General features: G+C 33.7%; 1 protein-coding gene across 1 annotated transcript in view; it reads left to right on the forward strand.

Moving 5' to 3' along the window:
• The window catches only part of LOC145259439 (xylose isomerase-like), a 128,042-nt gene that overhangs the window by 36,250 nt on the left and 71,457 nt on the right, over positions 1 to 20,335 (forward strand). The gene's annotated exons all lie outside the window — the stretch shown is intronic.

A 20,335-nucleotide genomic window follows, 5' to 3' on the forward strand; every position in this document is an offset into this window, starting at 1 on the left:
ATGTCATACATGTATAAACGATAATGAAACATGGTAGCAGCAGTGGGATCAAAGGATTTTCAAGCATGAAAGAGGAAATGGGGAATGTATTTTAGGAAGACCAACACAGAAAAATAAAGGTTAATTGTTTTGTTTTAATTTGTGAGCACGTGAAGTAAAAAAAAAATGGCTGAACCCGGCATGGGAGAAATTATTAGACCTGTGGCATACATAAGACCTCTGTTAATCCTGTGTATGGAAAATAATTTATCAGCAAATTAGAAACATTTTAAGCTGAAATGGCATAATTATGCCAGGATTACATATCTGGTGAGACAATACCAAACAGTGCTTTTACTTAATACACTAAGCGACAATGCATTAAAAGATTATCATAGGTTTCAATTTTTAACTCCTGAAGATGAGACAACACACCATAAAATAATTCAGGCATTTGATAAATATGCTATAGGAGAAACAAACAAAACATACGAATCTTACGTCCTCCATACAAGGTAACAGGGAGAAAAAAGTTAGTGAGTCAAGCACCAGTATTGAGATACTATGACAAAAAAACTGTTGGGCATCCAGCAAGATGCAAGTGGAAAAGGCATGGGAGCTGCATTGTTACAGAATCACTGTTTAGCCTATATCAGTCAAGCACTTACAAAGACCAGATGTACACAGATTGAAAAAGAACTGTTAGCAGTAGTATATGCATGTGAATGTTTTTACCAGTGTGCGTTTGGTCAACAGGCCACAGTGCTGACCGATCATAGGCCATTGGAAAAGCAATAATGAAAACAGAATTAGGGAAATGTCCAAAGCGACTGGAATTGTGGAAGGATGGCCAATGAGACCATATTTTAACATGCAAAATGAAATGACTGTACAAGATGGGTTAATTTTCAGTAGAAACCAAATAGTGGTCCCAACTACTCAGCAGGATGTATTGAAAGAAGGGTTGTATTTCACACACCTGGGAGTCGAAGGATATTGCAGAAGAGCAAGAGAATGTTTGTACTGGTCAAATATGAACAATGACACCAGAGACTGTTTCAAAATGTCCCCCATGTATAGAAAATGTGAGGTAGCCAATCAAACAGAGCTCTTAATTGTCCATGACATTCCTGACTGAAAGACCCTGGGTAAAAGTAGAAGTGGATTTCTTCAAGTTTGCAGATAGGAACTATCTCTGCACAGTTGGTTATATGAGTAATTTCTGGGAAATTGATCATCTTCCAACTACACAGTCAAAGATGGTGATCAATAAACTTAAACTCCACTTTGCATGACATGGGATATCAAATCAAGTCATCACTAATAATGGGCCCCAGTTCAGTAGTCAGGAATTTTCCACCTTTGCAAGAATAAGGTGTTTTACACACATATCTGTTAGTCCTTACAATAGCAAGGCAAATAGAAGAGTATAATCTGCTGTAAAGATGGCAAAGAACCTCTTTTGGAAAGCAATAGATGATAAGGCTGATCCATACCTAGCGATGCTGGAGCATAGAACTATGTCAGTTAGGGGTCTCTTATCACCAACACAGAAACTGATTCCAGAAGAACAAAAACACTTTTTACAACCAGAGAGAATCTACTTTAACGAGAATTACCCAAAAATTTAAACAAGATGATTAAGTGAGGAAGCAGGAAGCAAGAGCATTACTTCAATCACAAAGAAAAACTACTTCAATCATTACACCCCAGAGATGTGGTACTGTAAGCCACATATAAAACGTCAGAAAGGATGGTGGAAACTGGATGAGAGATGTCAAAGTTAATGGAAAACTGCATTGATGGAATAGGGTAGATTTAAAAAAAACAACAAAATAAACAACAGAAACATCGCCATTTTCATCACCAATCTACCAGCCATACAAATTGCATTGTGAGATATCAGTGAATGTGGGACCGGGTACAGAAGAGACTTGCAACCCTCAAATATCTCAATTAAAAAAAAAAAATGATGGAAGAAAAAGAGTGAGCTCAACACCATCTTCAACAAAACCAAACCCAGAAAGGGTAAAGATGGCATGGTCAAGAAAACTAATTAGAAATCCTGCTAGGTTCAAGGACTATACATCTTAAACTGAGTCCAAAGTGAAAAGGGAAGAATAATTTCTGTTAGGCAAGAGGGTAGTCAAGCCAAATGAATGCTTAGGTCACTATTTTATCTTTGTCTGTTACTCTATTAGATCTCTTTTTTTTTTAAATTAAAATTTTTTTTTTGTTTTTCTGAAAAGGGATGATATTGCATGAGGGACTAATTTGGATTCGCACCGCCTTTATTGGTAGTTTGCTCCAGAATAATGAAACATTGTGATTGAAATCGACGTGTTTTCACGTGTTTTCTCTTATATACATCCATATATAAACAATAATGAAATAGTAAGGTGATAAAACCACATATAATCGACTAAAAAAGTATAAAACCCCTTTAAAATGCATAGCATTCATCTATCATAGCAACAAAAAATGGATTAGTGTTTGAAAATATTAGAATGAATGGAGAAATGGGCATCATTTTACATTAAATTTATATGTGAAACTTCTAGATTTAAAAATAATTCTAGTGTTTTCTTTTCGTCAAGTTTTTCAATATATTTACAATGTAAGTGCCTAAAAAATAGAATCTCATTTGTTGTGTGGAATGGGAATTTAGCGGAGGGTGCTAATCTGCGATAATACTTTATATTTATTTAATAACATGTAGAGTAATATGAGAACATCAGTAAATTGTTCCACTATAAAAGTTTCTTTTTGTGTTTGTTGTCAAAATGTCAATAATTAAATAATTGTTTACAGCCGATGGTTTGCTGGTAAAAGATTAAATTAATTTCATTTATTGTATCATTATGTATGATATGAATTCATTGAGGTATGATAGTAGGATTTCTATTTATTTACTTTTTTTGGTTTATTTATTTTGTAATTAAAAACTGTAAGAAATGGATTTGCAAAATTCTGATATCAACAGAAGCTTGCACACACAGACACAACCCACTAGCAACTTCCAGTTTAATAATAACCATATGGCGAATTGTTGCCCTTAGTTAGTTGCATAGTTATTATAACAACCACTAATACTTATGTAGCACAACTAACTTCCATTTTACCTGACATTAAAAAAAACAAAAACATTCTGAACTCACTCTCTTTGCAAACATGGATTTTTAAGTTCAGGCTATTCTGATCAATGCTTTGGTCCACTCGCCACTGTTGTCGATCAAATGCCTTCTCCAAGGTCAACATGTCGTAATTGTATGAGCTGAGGCAATTAATCATTAAATCAGGTTTGCCATTCAAGCATTTACAAACTGTACACTTCATTCATAAGTAATATGTAGTGTTATATTTGCGTGGTTTTCGCTATACAATAAAATAATAATACTAGTAATCAAAATGTAGTGATTGTTGCTTCTAAATCTTATTTATCCTCTCATCTTGTTCCACTACAAACAAATACAATGAATCATATAACAAGATTAACTAATTTTAATTTTTTAGCGTTTTGAAATGCCGCTCATTGACCCATTTGTTTTTTTTTTATCACGTTTCTTTTAAAAATTTCTTTTTATTATTTTTGGTTGGTTGGTTATTTTTTACGGCATATCAAACCTTTTCAGGTTATTTAATGCCGAATCCAGTGATTCGGAAGAAAAGTTTTTTAGTAGAATATGTTTTTTTCAAGTCAGTTTCTATTTAACCCATAGTTGGGACCCTAACAGGTACTACCACTCCGGGTCAGAGTGGACCTGGGAGCAATGGCAATTAAAGGGTGGCTCCACACTCCCCAAAGCCCACAAGCTGGGGCCTCACCACTGGATATAATTTAAGGTCATATTCAGGACCTTTTTATTATTTTTATGGACCTTATATTGCCTATTTAGAATTAAATTTAATTAAAAAAACAAAAATACAAAAAATCGGCATTTGTGCATTACTGTGTTGGGCGTAATTTTTTGTTTTCATTTTGAAAATCTTAGAACGGGGTGGGGGGGGACAATTCAAGTAGACTGTATCCAAAAATGTCAAAAGTTCGTGTTAAAAACAATGCACTAACACAAAATAAAACATTAATTATCTTGAATTAGAATAAAATTTGGAAAAAAATCTAATCACACATAAAACTAAAACTTTTCCCCAAAACAGTCATTTTTATTTCATTGATTACGAAAATTTTTAATTTTCTAAAAACAAAATTGTTTTCTCAAAACAACAAAAAAGGTACACACATTCTAATAATGACTGTTCAGAACTATTTATAAATTTTAAAACTCATACATTTTCATATGACAATTTTCATTCATTTCAGAATTTTGACTTTGTTACAAAAATTTATATTTTTTTATATTTTATTTTTATATCTGTTTTCTTAAAAGCAAAAAATAAAACTGAGTTTTGTTGTTAGAAATAGCAAGATCTCATGTACGACATGTAAAAAATCTTGGGAATATCTCTATCATTCCAATAATCACAGGAGCAACCAGATTCTTGAAAAATAATTTCAAAAACTACCGGGTAAATATACCCGGTGAACCAAGTGAAAGAGTGATACAAACAATTGAACTTAAAGGGACAGTTAGCATCTTAAAAAGATCACTTGGTTGGAATTTCTGAGATAGCAGGCCAATGTCTAGCATCTGGTAGGATTCCCTATTCTCAGCTAGAACAAAATAATAATAGTAAAAAAAATTAAATCACTGTTATTCCTAACTCCTCAGATCTTCATAAAAATCATTGGTCTAGCTTCATAAACATTTTATTTTAAACAAGAGATTGTTATGCAAAAAAAAAAAAAAAAAAAATTGTCAAAACTCCTCTTTCAGCTGTCAAAAACTCAACTCTCTGTCCTCTCCAATTCGTTCTTTTTATAGCTGTTATTCTCCTCATATGTAAATGAATGCCATATGCATATAAAGAATCCATTTACAAACGCATGTTCTTTTCTTCTTTTTCTTTCTCCGATCTTATCACCTGATGATTAAAACAGACGTGTTACCATTTGTAAATAGTTTATTCTATTACAGCATTTTTATTTGCCTTTACACTTTGTACCACACGTCCGGATGATCATTAAAGATCATTCCATATTAAATAGTCCTGTGACCAGATCAGCATTATGTTCTCTAAGTTGATTTTAAATTTTTACATAAATAAATGTTTATTAAAAAAAAAATCTGCATTGTATTAGTTTCTTGAAATTACAAATTCTAATTAAAATTTATGCAAAGAAAAAAAAAATCTCTCATTTGCCCATTTCTTTTATATTACCTTTCCCTTTACACTTTTATTATTCAATGAAATAATCTCATTTTCAGTTCTAAATTACTATTATTATTGTGGACTTAAAGGGTCTTCTAAGGAAAATTAGATCATATGGTATCACTGGAAGAATACACAATGTAATTAAATCCTTCTTAAGAGAAAAATCCAAGTTGTCCTTGACGGTCGTACATCTAAACAATATGATATAAATGCGGGAGTACCCCAGGGGTCTAGTGTTGAACCTTTATTGTTCCTGATATTCATAAATAACCTCCTTGATAAAATTGTTTCGGAGATGGGTATATTTGCCGATGACACCACCCTCTATTACAGGCATGAGGGGAAAACAAATGAACACATGTCTAAGGAAATGGCAGAATCACTAGAGGATGACCTCCAATCTATAGTGGAATGGGGACAAAAATGGATGGTCACATTCAATGCTGCCAAAACTAAGCTTGTTTTCTTCAATAACTACATGAAACCTTTTCTACCACCAATAGCAATGGCTAAGAATACACTGCCTGAAAGTACTTCCTTTAAACTCCTCGGCCTAACGTTTACAGGAAACATGAACTGGAATATATATATTGAGAGCATTGCCAAGGCTGCTGCAAAGAAGGTGGGCTCTCTCTACCGTGCCAGAAAATTACTTACACCTGAAAGTATCCTGTAACTCTATAAGGCCACCATTCGCCCATGTATGGAGTACTGTTGTCATAATTGGGCTGGTGCATCTGCTATTTGTCTCTCACTCCTAGACAGGATTCAAAAGAGAGTCGCCAACCTGATAGGTCCCGAACTGTCATCTAAGCTTCAACCTCTGTCCCATCGACGAGATGTTGCATCCCTTTGCATGTTCTACAAATACTTTAATGGTGGCTGCTCTGACGAACTGCAAGCACTTGTACCTCCTCGATGTAACTACCCCCGACAAACCAGACAAGCAACTAAGTCCCACCCCTTTACAGTAGAGATCCCTAGGTGTAAGAAAGCCTTTTACTCCAATAGTTTCTTCTCCAGAACTGCAAGTCTTTGGAACTCCCTTCTGGGATACTGCTTTCCCAACTGTACTGATATGCAGGAGTTCAAGTGTAATGTGAACAAACATCTTTCTACTCATCTCCCTTCATAATGCCCCCGCAAATTGTCCCCGATAGTAGCCCCCTACTTCAAAGTGGCACTTGCTTTGTTTGGGGTGAAGATTGAATAAAAAAAAAATGAAATAAAAAAAAAAATAAGACAACAAGGAGGTAGTTAACAAGATTATGCATTTACAGAAAGTACAGAAATAATGTGTCGCCAGAGATTACTTGCCAATTAGTCATGGTGACACTCTTCGTTACCACCATTATCACTATTCATAGTGCAGGGGGAAGAGTTCATATAATGATGGAATGTGGTAGATTACCATAACAATGATAGAATAAGAACTCGTGTTAGTATTGAAAAGTTACAAAATGTTATATTCTAGCTTTCATATTTTCAGTGACGCATCTGGATTAATGATAGGATGATATTCTTCCTGATTTTGATTCTCTTCTAAATTCCCATTTCCGATACAATCATCAATTCTGATTAAAAAAAAGAAAATCTCTAAATATTAGCTGTAAAACCATTTGAGTTTTTTTTTTTTAATTATTTTTGGATTGCCATAAAAACACTTGTAATATATTCATTTATAAATTATCTACGACCATGCCAACATGCAGAGATTTAAATGTACTGTGAACAATTATCTTGTTGGACACTCCTTACACAGAGTACTCCTCTCTTTTAATAAGTATGGAACAGCAGAAGTGACATGGTTTTTTAAAAACCGTTTTTTCTTTCAAACTCAAATGAATAATGGAGGTAACATCTTTGTTATAATTTTGTTAGATTTTAAGATTTACACAAATAATCTATCTATATATCTATAAAAGTGTGTGTGTGTGTGTCTGTCTGTCTGTCTGTGTACATTTCCCTACACAATAACTCTGTCAATTTTCAGTCTACAGACTCAAGTGTCATGTTTTTCCCAATTCTTTTCCTCCTTTGCAGTACGCATTTGGGCCTGCCTTCCTACTACCACTTTTTTTTTTTTTTGCTCAACACACACCTCCAAACACCCGAGCAACGCCGGGCACCCATGCTAGTATAATTATAAAAAAATATATAAATTTATTATTTTAAAATATTTATATATTTCTATGCCCACTGGGCTAATATTTGTCTTATACAATAAAAGTCCAAACTTAGGAATATATAACCAATGAATTAAAACACACTTTGGTTATTCCCAAATATACGTTTAATAGAAAACAAAAGTTACAATTCATATTAAATGTTGGTGTGCTTTTTGCCTATACACTGGGAAACTCTAAGATGGCCCCTATCAAAGCCAGGTAGGCACACCACAGGAGAATGTGTAACTTTTGATATTTTATAGTTTCTGTAGATTTTTTGATAAGAAAGCATTAAAACAAATTTTCACCAACAATAATTAACAAAGCTATTTATAATTGAATATTTTTAAATTGATGTTGAATTAGCTGCTATTTGAAAATTACTGATGGTAATTTTTATATTATATGAAAATATTTTTAAAAATTGTTAGACCATACTCTAATTTGTTTGTTTAAAATTGACCTTTTCAGAAGTATCGAATTTGAATCTTTTAAAAATTAATTATTTTTGAGGATTTTTTTCTTTGCTATTAAATTAATTATATTTTATATTATTGAGACATACCAGTTTTTCTTTTTGTTTCACAAAACATAATAATATAGGATTTATTTCCATTTTCTGTTTACAGATCCAAGCTAAGTAAAACAAAGAATACCAGGTCTATACATAAAAGAATTTGATATTTAAATTTTTTTTAAAATCCTTCAGATTTATATGTTGAAAATTTTGCTCAATTCTAATATATTTTGTTCAGATTTCGTAAAATGAAACATGAAGTGGGGTGGGGGTGAACGTGTACAAAAAAAAAAAAAATTCTCTGCATATATTTTACAAAATTTACATTCTAAATATAAATTAATTAAAAAATGAATAAGTATTGAAAATATCATGAAATTTCGACCGTTAGTTGATTTTTGATAGATTAAACACGAGTATATCTTGTTGAACTTTGGTATCTTTCTGTCGAACTCGGGAATTTGCATGGAATTTCGAATGATATCATTCCTGAATTCGACAAGATACACATGAAAAAGTTGGAGGTTACATTGGTCACAACATTGTGTAAATAACACTCAAGATGAGAACTATGGCCTCATGGTATTTATAAAAAGGGGATTAGGGGTGGTAAAGGGTGCCATAGAGGCCACAACCAAGAATATATGAAATGAATAACGTTGGAAGTGTGTAGATTCTGACTCCATATAATTAAAGACAGACGAATATTGAAGTTGAGAACCGACTTTATTTACTACCAACAATTTGTATTAGGAGAGGCAAAGTATTCGTAGGATGGAATGTGATTTAACAAAGGAGATGAATGTTCGTAAAATGTTTGTAGGTATGTATGAATTGACAAGGAATGAATGTTCGTAAAATGTTTGTAGGTATGTATGAATTGACAAGGAATGAATGTTCGTAAAATGTTTGTAGGTATGTATGAATTGACAAGGAATGAATGTTCGTAAAATGTTTGTAGGTATGTATGAATTGACAAGGAATGAATGTTCGTAAAATGTTTGTAGGTATGTATGAATTGACAAGGAATGAATGTTCGTAAAATGTAACTTATTTTTTCGACGATGGAGAGGGTAAGGGTAGGCCGGTCATCCTGCTGTCGGTGATGCGTGTCCTGGCTTGTAACTGGAAAGCGAGTCTCTTCTTTCATCAGCGCTAGCAGCCCGGCGTCTTCATCTTCTTTCTCCTCCTCCCTTCTTTGGTTTGTGTGAATTAGGCATTGTTTAGAATTGAAGGCGTTTGGCCCATAACATAAGAGCGTAGTCGGTTCAGTTCACTGGTGCCTTATTTCTTTTTCTTCTTCATCTCTTTAGGTCGGGTGGGAGAATCCGTCCGTGCGTTCACTGACGCAACAGGGCGAATCTCCGTCCTCTCTTTTCTTGGTTCCCTCAATACACTCGTTTTATAGAGGCAAACCGGCTCCCAGCGACTGTGATATTTGAGGTGTTTATTTTAGGCGCGGAGCTCTGCAATTGGTCGATAATTATTTTGTGGTTATCTTATTTTTTTCTTCCCAAGCGAAAGCGATGCGTGGAGCCATGTGCAAAAGACGATTTTTCATTTTATTTCTCATGGTGGATGCGTTAACATCCGGTTCGCTGCTAATTCTCATCATTTTCCCACAGAACAATAGTTCAAATAATTGAAATAATACAAATTATCAATTCTTATCTCCAAATTTCAGAAGTAAAATTTTTGTGCTTCTTGTGTGATTTTACAGGTTTTTTTTTTTTTTGGGGGGGGGGGTCACTCGAACGTAAATTAGTGGTAATATTACCAAATGTTTTAGGAATGAGAGTAGGAATAGTAGGAAATGTTTTAGGAAGGAGAGTAGGAATACTAGGGTTAAGGAAAGGGTGTTCTTAGCACTCTATCCAGACCAGTTTTGTTAACATGTTTTAGTTTTAGATCTCCAAAAATTTTCGATAAATCTGCTTTTCATCTAAGAAGTTTGATATGTATGCATATTTTAACATATTACAAAATCCTGTTATATTTTTGTTTATAATTAAGAAACTGATAATTTCTATAGTCACAATAAAGAGACAAACAGGATATGTATGACATGAAAAGAAACTGGAATCTAAGGAAGATCTCTTTCATTCCAGTAATTATAGGAGCAACTGGACTCATGAAAAAGAATTTCAAAAATTACCTGGCAAGTATACCCGGTGAACCAAGTGCAAGAGCGATTCAAATAATTGTACTCAAAGGGACGGTCAGAATCTTAAAAAGATCTCTCGGTTGGAATATATAAAATAGCAAGTGAATGTTTGGCATGAAATTGAAAAAAAAAAAAATTAGTGATGGTTATGATTATGATAGTAAAAAGCTATATATATTTTATATTCTAACTGTTATATTTTTAGCAACGATGTTTTTGAATATATCATTCCCACACAAGTGATCATCATTTTGAGTATCATTTTACCATGGATAGCACATTTATGTCGTGTAAAAGAAAAACGGAGAATAATGAAGAAATAATTGAATTTATGTACTCATATATTCATTCACCGCTTGTAAGAAACAAAAATGTAGATAAATCTACTTACACAGACACAGCTGGTAGCAAAATACATAGCTTCTCTATATCTCATTTTCTATCACAGACGGTTATATTTCCGGCCCATCTCCCAGATCAACAAGATCAACAAGCCTCACTTCTAGATCTCTTTCTGACCACAGTTCCCGATGATTGTGTAATGAATGCTCATAGCCCACTTGGGAATGCTGACCAGGTTGTGATAATGGTAGAAATCACTCTAAGCTATTGCTCAAAAGGACAAGATACTATAAGAAGGCTGACGGGGAAGCCATCAGGGATCGGAGATGCCCCATGGGGAAATATCTTTTCTCTTCCTGCAGAACAGTGCGCAAATGAGACCACTGAATGGTTCAAAGCGGCAATTGAAGCACATGTTCCCACATGGAAGTTCTAAGTTCAAAATCTATTCAAACCGTAATTGCGATGTCTGGCTAAGTATATACAGAGGTGGGATAGCAGGATTGATTATGATTAAGGAGAGAAACAAGAAGAAACTTGCTATCATGTTTTGTATACCATTTAGATAAAAACTCTGATGTCATCAGGGGCTGCAACTCCAATGACACTAGAGGTTATCTCCGTTTTTTATTGTTCAGAATATTACAGTACAAAACTAAATGAACAAAACCAAGCTGTATCTCAGTTGACTAAATCTGTAGAAATTCTCTGCATTTATTGTCTTTTTTAAGTCCCACACATATGTCGACACGAGGCTTGTTTCTATGACCGTGTTCAAATTTGTTTTGTAACATTTGTAGGGGAAAAGAAGTTTAAGTGAAATTAAATTTCTCTGCAGCAAACAAAATAATTAAAAAAAAAAAAGGAATAAAACAAAATGACACCCCCTTCTCATTTAAAATGCACCACATTTATTTTTCAACAAAAATAACAAGATGAACAAACAAATGTCCGATCGGTAAGAGTTCTTAAAAAATCATTATGATTAGAATGTTCAAAGTAGGTGAAAAATCCTTTGTGGAATCATTAAGATTAAAAGGTTATGTTAGATGAAAGTCCTTTGTTAAATTAAGATTAGAAGGTGAAAGGCTTGTGTGAAAATAATGTCCTTATTTCAAGGTTTGTGTTTTAACCGGCGAAGTTCGCCTTATTCAAAAGTTCCATGAGAAAAGTAGTCTGTCGTTATTAATTCTTATAGAAAATGTACGGAATGGGTGCATGCATGGATAAGTGTGATTTTTGGGTGCCCGCATGGTGTGTGTAATTATGGTTTCGACAGATTTGGAAACGAAGAGGAGATGAAAACAAGAGGCATGTTCTCGTGTCACGTCGGAGCGAGAAGATAAGAAGAAAGAAGGGGAAAAAAGGGAAGAAAGAATGTTTGTTGCGTTTAAATACTTTTTGAACCAGCTCCAGCACAAGATTGCTGCTGCGGGTATTTGGTTTTTGGAAAAGCGTTAAAAAGACAATCTTCTAAATTTTCTCATTGGTCGCTTGTGTCACGTGGTACTGTCTTGAACTACGTCTGCCAGAAATATGTCCATTTTACTTTTGTTGTTATGAGAAAAGCGTGTGACCGTATTTGAAATTATGTCGTTACAGGGAGAACTTATTTTTTGTGTAAATGCGTGGGAAAATTAAAATTAATAAACGTTCGTTTATTAGCGTGTGTGTGTGTGTGTGTGTATGTGTGAGTGACAACACAAATTGTAGTATATAATTTCTTTAAATTTGAATTATTCCAGTGGAATTTGAAATCGTTAAGTTTCCGTTCGTTGTTGAACGTCAAGGATGAATTGCTTGTTGAGAATGATTCCGATGTGTTTTTTGTGAAAAAATAAATGTTTTCAGTTGCCCTTCAGTTGATATTGAATTGCTTGTTGCCAGTAACGAATTTGCCTTGACTCGAATGTTTGATGAACAGCTATTTTTTTTTTTTTGTGGAAAAAAAAATGTTGCTTCTCAGTGAAAAGATTTTTTTTATGTTTGTTAGTAGATGCTTCTTGTCACAGAGAATATGCATGTCATGTGCGTTTAATGGCATAGAGTTGATCCATTTATTTTTAAAATATTCTCTTGGAAGAGACTGTAAAAGGAAAAGGCAGCTTGAAAATAGCAAAAGTCCAGATATTAGAGTGTTTTCATACATAAAAACGTTCACTCTTTTTTGAAGCTGGCTTTTCGTTATTATCAATATTTGAAGCTCTTTTTCTGTTCAAAAACGTTTGGTGAAAAAAATGCTTTTTTCTTAGATTTGTTTCAGTGAAACGTATCCGGTTGAGCATACTTCATCACTTCCAGTGAAAATGTGTTCAGTTAAAAATATTTTTCAGCTTTTTTTGTGACGAGTGTCCATTTGAGAATGTTTTTGCTTTTCTGTGAAAAATATGTCTTGTTGTTGAAAAGTGTTCCATTTTTTTTTGTTTTTGTTTTTTAGTGACGAGTATTCGATTAAAATGTACTGTTTTTTTTGTACTTTATGAAAGGAGAAATATTATGGCAATATGTGTTGCGGGGCCGGTCGTCCAGAGACAATCGACCCAACAACTAAGTAGGTAGACATGGGTAAAAAGTAAACAGCAAAAAGGCAAAGAAGGATGACAGACACAGGTTGTTTGCTTAAAGACGAGGGTTTGCCTTTTATTTGCAAAGGAAGCGAAAAATTGTATGATCTGTATGCTGGTTGTCTGGAAGGTCGCATGTCACCAGAGGCTAAGGTCTGGAGGGCTGGAACAGGTACTCTAGACGTAGTGTGGTTTAGGGTTGCTCGCTGGGTCTGGACGATCAGCTGGATGTCAGGGCGATCCGGAACGGACGATGGACACTGAGAATATGGGGGTTAATGTTAAGGAACAGACGATACTGAGAACGTAGGGTTAGTGTTAAGGAATGGACGACACTGAGAGTGTAGGGATCAGTGTTAAGGAACAGACGGTCAGTAGGGAGCCAGGTGCAGGTGAGGTTGCAGGCTGGAGGAGCAAGGTGTATGCGAGGTTGCAAACTGGAGGAGCGAGGTGCAGGCGAGGTCGCAGGCCGGATGAGCGAGGTGTAAGCGAGGTTGCAGGAAAGCTGCAGGAGGAGCTGGAAGGCACCAAGGGTTGGAAAGCTGCAGGAGTGACCAGGAAGCCACTGGAGTGAGCTGGAAGCGCTGGAGACTGGGGATGAAGTTCGCTGCTGGTGGGTCTCAGGAGGCAAGCAGTAGTGAATCGTATTAGTAAAAAAACTTATTAGTCGTGATAAGGACTGATTGTTTAACCCTGATAAAGGCTGTTTGAACTGCTGCTGAGACGGCCGCCGCTGCTGCTGATGCTGCTCCTGGGAATCCTTTAGCTGGTGGATTCGGTCTACATGACTGGTAGCATCAGTTGTCGCTTCAGAAGCCTCCGCTCGCTCCCGACCGGGACTGGTGCCTGGCCGAAACTGCCTGGTTGGGCCGAGGCTGGCTGTATTCATTTAGCCAGTGTGATGTTAGAGGCGTCGCCCCCAATAAGACAAACAAACGACTCTAATTAATTCCAGAATGAAATTTATGCAATCAAAAGTAGTTTGGGAGTTTGTTGATTCCACTTAATTTAATTTCGTCTAAAAAGTAAAAAGTTAATTGTCTGAATTATTGGCGTTTTGTTTGATATATTTATATTCCGACGTGCGTAGTGAAGTCAATGATGGAAAGAAAGGAAAGGTAAATGTATTCACTGAACCTGGATATATTCATACATTTAGCTCGCATTAGCCTATCACATCCTTTGTTTAAGGTGAAAAGAAACAACGGGGGTAGAGAAAGAAAGAAAAATGGAGGCGATGATTTTGAAACCTCGACATATGAAGTGTTAATGGTACTGAAAGTTTTTTGGGGGGAGGGGGGCTAAAAAAAAAACGAAAATAACCAAAAAAGTCGCTGAAGGCTGCATATTCCAGTGTCACCAAAATGTAGAATAGATGTTGAAGGACGTTGCATGTTCACCATCATGTTGGGGTCGCCAAAATGTAGAATAAAAAGACAAGAGTCTCATTCTTACATTTAATAACAATTTTATTAATTATCTTTGTTAGTATGACTTGTAAGAAAAAGGGTTAGTATTGGGAAGAGTTTCTGTGTAGAGACATTGATTGAAAGAGTTCATGGATGTGTGCTGAAGTTAGTAGAAACATATGTGCATGTATGGATGGGGACAAGAAATTAGACAGTCCTGAAATAATGCATGTGCAGTTGAAGTTATTGTTTGGCAGTAGCCACAATGAATTCTTCATCTTCTTGTCTTCCGGGTGGGTTGTATGGCATCCCAAGAAAGTAGTTGGAGACTGGTCCGTGCCACATGGAAATGTCTTCAGTCTGAGAGCAAGGAAGAAAGAGAGAGAGAGTTGCTGTGTATTTAACCCTTTATAAACTCAGTCATGTGGTCAACTCACCTGAGTGATGGTCTTTGATTGGACAATGCTGGGAAGTTAATAATGACAACTAACAGAAATATAGTTTTTCACTTTATACTCACTCTCCATTAGCAATTACCAAATTAACTGAAATACAGGATCAGCTTAAGAAGTGACCACATGGTGTAATTCAACATATATGCTGAAGAGGGATTTAGAACAATGAAAAACTCTTGTAATGTATGCTGTTTATAATAAGACTCCTATCTTAACAACTTACCGATGGGGACTTGTTCAAATATTTGTCCAGTTATTGAATTCATTTGAAGAAATCACAAACAAAGCGAGTAACAAAACTTTAACCATATCAATGATAATACCTACAATTCTAGCTTTGCGGTTATTTCTTTCAAAAACTCTCAAATCTAATTCTGATATTTCTTACGTTAGAGGAATTCTTCTTATCACTTTTGAACAATTTAGTGAGTCAATAGAAACAATATTTCCATCCCATCTAAATGATAAAACTTGTATGTATCTACTTTCCTAGATCCAAGATTCAAATTAAAAAAACAAAACAAACAAACAAACAATATGGAAAACGCCATTAAGAATTGGATTTTACATCTTTTACCTCCTACTGATGATAATGAAAACAGAGGAGGAAGACAGCAAGAATAGAAGAGAAAGTATAACAGTAGTGGGTGCAGTGGCAGCATGCTCAAGTAAAGCACAGCTTCAGCTTATAGTTATTAACTTGAGAATTGGAATTTGCACTTTGTAGTTTGTTTGTAATTTCTTTTTTTTATCTAGTTATTTAATTATATTCATTTAAGAATTGGAAATTATACTTAGTATTTTGTAATTTAATTTAATAAAGCAAAAGAAAGGCAAAAAGCCATAATCGTAGCTCGTAGCCAGATACTTAAGAAACGTCAAGTTAAATGCGAGTTATTGTTTTAACGCATCAAAGCTGATGAGTCTCTTAACATAGATGAAATGGTTTAAATTTAATAGGAAAGAGAAAAGTAATTAATCGGCCGATATCCGATTAATTGACAACATGACAATAAGGCCAATTACTGATTACCTACACTATTAATTATTTATTTATATAAAAGATACAATTTTAATTTCACACAAATTAGGCACCAGCCCATGAAAACAGTAGGGAGTGGGTAAATCGTTGGTGATACTCTCACTTATTTACTCTAGGGGCCGTCCTACCTAATATATCTCTGAGTTGAAAATTTTAAGCTCATTCCACTAAAAAAAATCACCAAATGAATCTACTGTCAGTGCTTTACGTGTTCAAATGTATAAGTAAAGAAAACAGTTTCCTTACGCATATCCCAACTTTGATTGCTTTAAGTAGAGTGTGTTTTTTTAATGATTGTTTTCACAAGTTAATATAAGAATTTAATCATATATTTTTATAGTTAAAACGTTCTTTTATATTTTATTTTTCCTGCTAGTTTACTATACAATCCACAAATTTGAGCATGAGTTTTTCATTCTGGCACGCAAAATATCTGAATAAAGTAAGTCCCCATCTCACACAGACAGACAGTTGGAGATAAATGTAAAATACGACATGATATCTCTCTATATATATTTATTAAAAATTTTTTTAACAGAAAGTCAGAAAAACATCCGTACCTCCAGTTTCAAATTCAATATAGGGGGATAAGTTTATGAAGAGAGTCCAATATTTCTCAACCATAAACTGCCCCCCCCCCTGTGTTGGATTTGAAACCGGCAGTACCAATATTTTTCTGTAAAGTTTTTAAAATAAATATTATGCTCTTATATTGAATTTTTCTTTATAATCGAGCACTTTTTTGCAGTTCTTTTTTACAAACAGCACACAGTTATATCTATCTATCTATCTATCTATCTATCTATCTATCTATCTATCTATCTCCTCTCTCTTTCTATATATATGTACGTGTCAGTGGATAATTATATTTTTAAAATAATATGTATGCTGATTGCTGCTCCCTATGTGGGGGTAGTAAATTGGTTAAAGGGAAAATTATTCCCAACTCGCATTTAGTTAAAAATGCACTTTCGTAAATAATTGAATTCATTCAAAACGTATCGCAAAAACAAAAACAAACAACAGCTATATATATCTTTATCTATTTATCTATCTATCTATATATATATATATATATATATATATATATATATATATATATATATATATATATTAAGTTTAATTAAATAATCAATAAATAATTGGATAAAATAATTGAAATAGCTCACTATAAATGAAAGAGAATATCACCAGATGTAGTAATATTATTAAACCTATAGTTGCAGAGGAAAATAAAGAGAAAGAATATAGCAAACAAAAAATAATAATTTTAGATTTTTTAAATATTCAAATTGCTTTGTAAACTGACATTTTTTTTCTTACTTCAAATAATCACAAAAAAATGCGAGTTTATGACTTTTTTAAATACAACCCAAGTGAAACAAATAATATTAGTGGCCATGAATTGTCTATTATTATAAAAAAAAAATTCTACTTACAATTCTACTTACTATTAATACAGCAGGAGCAACATTATACTAAACAAGAAGTTTATGCAAATAGATACACACTTCATTCCAGTTTAGCATTTTTCTTGTTATTCTTTTACTCAGTTGATCTGAATGTACGCATGTATATGCATTTTAAACCAGACATATGGATGAAGAGGGAGTGAGTAGCAACCCTAGTTGAAGTCAGTATCCTCAATGATGCCTGTCTGAACAGTGCTCAGAGGGAGAAGAGAGCTAAATACTTAAGTTGCATAAAAAGAAACTGGAACAATGGGAAGATTTCAATCATTGCAATATTCATAGGAGCCACTGGGCTCACAAAAGAGAACTTAAAATCTTCCTGGAAAATTTAACGGCAAGAAAGCTGCAAACAATTGCACTTAAAGGAGCAGTTAAAATCAAAAATAAAATCCCTTGGCTGGAGTCACTAGCAACTGAATGTCTAGTACTGGTAGGATTCCTTATCCCCAGCAAAAAAAAAAAAAAATATATATATATATATATATATTGTAGTGCTCCGGAACACTACACAATTATTTTTATTATTTATCCTCATATATCATTCCCCTCCCCTCATCCCACCCTCAAAAAAGAAAAAAAAGTAACCCCTGAGAAGACGGTATCATTACACTACACCTCCCTCTGAATTGAGCATTGAAAGATAATACACTTGTCTGAAATAGTATAGTTAGCTGAATACTAAGCATTAAAAAATAGTATAGTAGTACAATTAATAGAAGTATTAGTATAGTTCCGACTTTAGACAGACAGACAGATATCAAATCTCCATTCCATTACTAATAGATTATGAATTTATACCAAATTTGTTGGCTGCTGAAACACTGCATCCTTTAAAACCATCACATTTCCCCTGAAATTTGCTGAAAATACATTTGATGTCCCCCCCAAAACCCTTATACATATGCACACATGTACGTTCACATTTGGCGAGTGATGGAGAATATAACGAAATACCAAGGTCTTATATACGACATGAAGAGAAACTGGAATCTTAGGAAGACCTCTATCATTCCAGTAATTATCGGAGCAACAGAATTCATGAAAAAAGTTACAAAAACTACCTGGCGAATATCCCCGGTGAACTAAGTGCAAGAGATATACAAGCAATTGCTCTTGAAGGGACGGTTAAAAGCTTAAAAATATAATCTCAGTTGAAGTGTCTAAAATTGCAAGTGAATGGTTTGCATCCGGTAGAATAACCCATCCCCAGCAAAAAAACAAAATGATAAGAAAATTGAAAAAAAAAAAAAAAAAAAAAAGATGAGTTATGGCGCATCATGATTACAGTATTCATTTTTATTTATATTTTTCATCAGAACATTTGATAGTTTTGTGCGAAGAAAAAAAATCATTAACCTACCGAATCTATTTTTAAAAGTTTTCCACAAAAGTAAAACTCAAAGAAAAAAAAATCTGCAAATTTATTATGTGTTGATTTAAAGAAAAGAAAGACATAATTTTAAATTTATTTCGACAAGCAAATACAACGGCTGGCATATTAATGATTGACATCATTGATATAAAAAAATCACTGTGTGATCCTGATAGCTGACAAACTGATATATTTTTTTAAATCAAAGGTTTTGATTGAAAGGTTTATGAAAGATTCGGTTTAAATTAAAAGAATATCAGAACTTACCTAAAATATTTTTAGAGTCCTGCAACTCAATATATTCCGAAGGTTGCAGTCTGGAGTAATAAATAATTAAAAAAAACAGAATCGCATTAAACTCTTTCAAAAGACTCATTTAATGATCAAAAAAAAAAAAAAAAAAAAAAAAAAAAAATATGGCCACCTGTGTCTGGCCATCGTTATCTCAATAGTGTTTATCAATGGCCGATCTCTCTCAAGCTATCAAATTTCATTTATAAAATAATCATTAAATAATCTGCACAGACATTCAAAGATTTTGATTACATTTATGGATATATACGTACGTACCAGAAAAATGTGACTCGTTGGGTCATCCATTGAGCTTGAGTTGAATTATTGAGTATATTGAAGCGGTTAACTCTCAAAAAGAAATAAGAAATTTAAATACAAATTAATATTTGAACAAATTTGCACAGTCAACACTAAAAAACAAACAAAACAAACTTGTCACTAGAATATGTCAGACTCTAACCGCTTCAATATACTCAAACTGTTTGAATAGGAAAAAGTGAGTTTGCAAAGCCAGTGAAATATAAACAAAATATAAAAAAGACAAAATTAGCCTCTCTTTATTACTCTTTATCTTTTTTTACTTTCTGACTTTATTTTAGATGTGATTATATTACCTTTTGTTTATAATGGACTATTCAAGTCTTTTTATTCTGTCCTTTCTTTATTGCCTATTACTGTTAATAAACAGATAGAAAGATAGATAGATAGATTGATAGATAGCGTATGAAAAAGGGAAAGAGAGAGAGAGACAGAGAGAGACAGAGAAAGAAAGAAAGAAAGAAAGAAAGAGAAAGGCATAAGTGATAGATACAGGATAAAATCAGTGTTGGGTTCAAACAAAGAGAGGAAGAGAATGATAGACAAATACTTTAAAGGAGATGGGTTTCTATTTACTTGCCTCCCCATGAGGGCATAGTTAGATGTAAAGATGGCCTTCAATGTAGGGAAAATATAGCTACACTCTGGATTCAGAGAAAAATTGATATTACCTTAATCTAGACGGATGGATGTCTTCTCCATGTACTGAAGAGAAAACAAATACTAAACTTTGATTCCAGCCCAAAGGCCGAGAATGTTCCAAAAAATTGATCACTTGGTGAGATTTTTGCAATTTACGACTGCGCAATTAAAATGAATTATTTTTTTCAAACATAGCTCAATCCCAACACTAAAGAATATTTTAGTATGTATGTTGTATTGTTGAAATATGTAGGAAAAAAGTCGATGTTGATAAACTCAGCTTTAATATTGATGTGTTTGTGATTATTTGGTAAAACCGATAC

The sequence above is a fragment of the Euprymna scolopes genome, chromosome 3 (assembly GCF_053919585.1).
Source record: "Euprymna scolopes isolate OS-2025 chromosome 3, ASM5391958v1, whole genome shotgun sequence".
NCBI classification, from domain to species: Eukaryota; Metazoa; Mollusca; class Cephalopoda; order Sepiida; family Sepiolidae; genus Euprymna; species Euprymna scolopes.